The sequence below is a fragment of the Chanos chanos genome, chromosome 4, assembly GCF_902362185.1.
Source record: "Chanos chanos chromosome 4, fChaCha1.1, whole genome shotgun sequence".
In the NCBI taxonomy this organism is placed as follows: domain Eukaryota; kingdom Metazoa; phylum Chordata; class Actinopteri; order Gonorynchiformes; family Chanidae; genus Chanos; species Chanos chanos.
The window spans coordinates 53,331,007-53,335,721 of record NC_044498.1 but is presented as its reverse complement, the minus strand read 5'-3'; positions in this window follow the sequence as shown (position 1 = coordinate 53,335,721).

Sequence of the window (4,715 nt, the reverse complement as noted above, 5' to 3'; positions counted from 1 at the left end):
CCTTTTAAAGGCTGAAACTCAGAATACCCTGTTATGGAGCACCTCAGTTCTAACTGATAATTATAATAATATTATACCTTATTACATCTATTGTATTTTAATAATATTATAACATATTATAACAAACTTATAATTATAATTGTTATAACTTACAGTTATAATTCTAATTATACTTAGTTATAATTATATCATGTAGAAAGATTTGTATCTGCTTGGCCTGTATTACAGAAGCACTTTCAGTAGGAAATGATGATATTTGATTAAAATAATGGGCATTTATCACACTGGCTGATAAATGTCATCTTTTGAAAGAATGCTGTTCATAAATGCCTGTACAATGGCTTTGTTAGATACTTCAGTTTGATTGGTCCAAACGTCATGATTTGAATGCACAGTGAAGCATTATTACACACACCTGTGAAGACGTCTAAGTCTTTAAGGCAATTTCAGCTTCATATCAGTGCATACACTGACAAATGGCCAGAAATCATATGTCAGCAAGCTAAAGCTCAAAAGTTTAGTAACTATATCAACATGGTGTTTACCAGAGAGGAGAAACCAGACTTTACCTGCAGAATGAGAACTGTGTTTCCACTGCCTGGTCTATGATGTGAACTGTAACATTTGGAGAGTGTCAGAGGCTCTTTCCATTTCCTCTGTTGAATCTGTACACCATCTGGGACCTCCCCATACATTTAATAATGACTTAAACTGAGAAAACCAGCTCACTGCCCATCACATGGACAGCACAGAGAGAAACTATGTGCCTGATCACGGACAGAAACAAACAGTCAGTGTTTTCATGTTCAAAGTCATTCATTCGGTTTGTTAACGGTGTAATAATGTGTTAAGTGACACGTCTGCCCTGATGAAATCAGTTTTCTCTCATCATGTTTTTCTGATGGATGTTTGTATAGGTACGTAGACAAGGCGACGACTGGTCTGACAGTGAATGTAAAGAAAGATGAGAGATGCGTCTTCCTCTTCAGGACATTCAACACCTGTCTAGAGCTCAGGTGAGTGTGACCTTTAACACAAAAATATTTCCTGGTTCGTTAAAACAGATCTCTCCTACTCTTTAAGACAGACCTATCTGGCTCTTTAAAACACATCTCTCTGGCTTTGCACATTGATGACATCATGGATTTTGGTCCAATCAGATGTGTGGAGCCCTCCTCCCTCAGCCTGCAGGCTCTTTGGGAATAGCAGCTCTATTCTCTGGCCACTGCGGTGTTAACTGATCCTCCTATGCAGGGTTAAGGTGTTCTGAGTGTCTGACACGCAGGTCCACTCTCAGAGCCACAGACAGAGACGGGATCTGACTGTGTTGTTGTTGTTGTCTGTGTGTCTGTTGCAGGCAGTATTGTTTACAGATGATAGCTGATGGCAGTGATGATCTGTCTCTGTTAGAGGACATGGCAAAGCAAGTTTTTCAAAGCATCATGGGAATCTTGGCAGACCTGGCAAAGGTCATACTCAATTACCATAGTAACAATACAAACACACACACACACGCACACACATGCACACACACATACACACACGCACACACGCACACACGCACACACACACACATTTACATACGCGCAAACACACACATGCACACACACATGCACACACACATATACACACGCAAAAAATATGCACCCATACAGAGTACATAAACTGTACTTACTGACACAAAGCAAAACTGGTCATTAATTACTGTTAATCTCTCTTTGTAGACATCTTTGGAGATATATTTCAAAGCAAAGGATAAAGAATTGGAGGTTTTCACAAATAAAATCAAAAGTATGTTTGAGATAGTACCCCAGAGCATGGAGAATTTCAGAGTGAGTATGAATGAAGTCTCAGCAGGTTCCCCGCAGTGTCTTCTCGTGCTTATTCTCGTAACATCCAGTTAAACTGATAGCTCACCCACTGTTCAGTTCAACATTTGTTGCATATCAGTTGTATGGGATAAACTGGTCTGCATTAACAGGTTGTCACCATTCTCTTTACTGTAGGTTGTCATGGATGAAACATACCGTTGTGTTTGTTCTCTTTACGTGAAGTACCTGTTCAGAAGGAAACTGAGGAAACTGGAAAAGAGATGGGCTGATGTTGGAGAGAGAGTGAAGCAGGATGCACAACTCCTCCACTCCGTCTTCACTGGGATGGTGAGGCTCACAGCTCACACACTAAAGTTTTTCCAAACAAAAATTTTTCAAAGTTAAGACAGAAAATTTCAGTTCTGGTCTGATTTTCAAACAAATTCTCGACCACTTTTGTATTGTACCTTAGTCATTCTTAGCCTATACAATACTGTACTGTACTGTACTATATTATACTATACAATACTGTACTGTACTGTACTATACTATATTATACTATACTGTACTGTACTATACTGTATTATACTATACAATACTGTATGGTACTGTACTATATTATACTATACTATACTGTACTGTACTATACTATATTATACTATACAATACTGTACTGTACTGTACTATACTATATTATACTATACTGTACTGTACTATACTGTATTATACTATACAATACTGTACGGTACTGTACTATATTATACTATACTGTACTGTTCTGTACTGTACTATACTAGACTGCATTTCCTCATTCATTCTTCATATATGCTATTCTAGACTTTATGATCTTATACTACACTAGGCTATGCTGCACCAAACTATAATATAATATAATATAATATAATATAATATAATATAATATAATATAATATAATATAATGTAATATACTATAATATAATAAATGACAGGGTTTTTCAGTGCTTGATTTTTGACTGGTCTCCAGTATGATGTGACAGATCCAAAAACACTGTGACTGTTTCTCTCGGCCCCTTCTTCCAAAATTCTCTTCCCAGTCTCATCCAGTGGCTTTACAGTAAACCTTTACAATGACAATTACTAACACCTCCACCCATGCCTGTTTACAGTAAACTTATACAATGACAGACTATTACTAACACCTCCACCCATGCCTGTTTACAGTAAACTTTTACAATGAGAGACTATTACTGACACCTCCACCCATGCCTGTTTACAGTAAACCTTTACAATGACAGACTATTACTGACACCTCCACCCATGCCTGTTTACAGTAAACCTTTACAATGACAGACTATTACTGACACCTCCACCCATGCCTGTTTACAGTAAACTTTTACAATGAGAGACTTTTACTAACACCTCCACCCATGCCTGTTTACAGTAAACTTTTACAATGACAGACTATTACTAACACCTCCACCCATGCCTGTTTACAGTAAACTTTTACAATGACAGACTTTTACTGATGCCTCAACCCGTGCCTGTTTTTGTCCAAAAGAGCCCAGGGGTGGAGCAGAGGAACTCTGTCTTACTGAAGGTGGAGGAGGTTCTACACAACCGTGACCTGGATTACCTTAAGCTTGCATGTGCAGAGTTTCTATGTAACCAAAATGACAGGTAAACAGACTTTTTAAGTCGATCCAGCTCCTCATGGTAAGAAAAGCCCAACGACCATATTAACCTTTTTTTCTTTCTTTTTTTTCTTCTTATATAGCACGGTTTCTGGGGAGTCTGTCCTGGCCTTCCTCTCAGATTCTAAACCGAGCTATATCTATGTAGGAGCTGGCACTGGGGATATGCAGTCAAGGTAGGTAAATGAATGACTGTCTTACACATAATTGTGTTTAAATTAATGAACCATTTTAAGTTAATTACTCCAGTATTTTTCTGCATAGAGAAAGCCTTTTGTGTACTAGTTTCCCACACACATATCCGTAAGTGCAGTAATTTACGTGACAAAAGCGGCGATTTGCTATGTCTTTTAAAAAGGTTTAAATGGGAGGTAAACCATGCTGCTGGTTACAGTAAACACGAGAACAATGCGTCATGGAACCACTGCCTTCACTCTGTGAGCTAATACACTTACTTGTCAGCACAGTCAACAATGCAGTGTAAATGAATGTTCATGTTAAAACTCACATAACAATGAAAAATAGTGATGTAAGAAAATGAGATGACCAGAAGGTTTACTGATGACAGGGAAACTGTCCTTCAGTGTTCTTTGATTTGGAGGCACAGAGGGTTGGACCTCCATCCTTTACTGCTGGAGAAATTAAAACAGACAAACTGCATGATCATTCACTCCGGTGGTTGGAACAGTGATAACAGACGCCAGGCTCTCTTTTAATAGTCACCTGATTCAAGCACTCAACGTAGGGGCCCCACATGGGTAGCACGGGGGTGCAGTAGTCATTGCCTTTGACATGTAAGGAAGAGGCTCTGGATTCGACTGCCTGTCTGGGTCCTCTGTGTGGATTTTGCCAGTTCACATGGGTTTCCTCGCACAGCTAAAGACATGCATGTTAGACATGAGATGGTCCTGCCTCTGCCCCTGACCAAGGCACTGGTCCAGGAACTGGAGTTGGTTCCCGGGTACCGTACTGTGGCTGTCCCTTGATCCCCAGAAAGGTAGTTAGGATGAGTAAAGCACAGAGAACAAATCTCTCTACAAGGATCAAAAAAGGTCAAACTAAAAAACAGTTTAGGACTGTACAATGACGTGTTACAGTAAACTGAAATGAGAGGGCCTTTAATGTCCCTGGGGTGAGTAGAAAACAGTACAGAAATGCTCTGGAATTCCTTATAAAAAATTTTGGGTTTGACAGAAATGACAAGGGACTCAGTTTGTGCCCTCACTAGGCTGG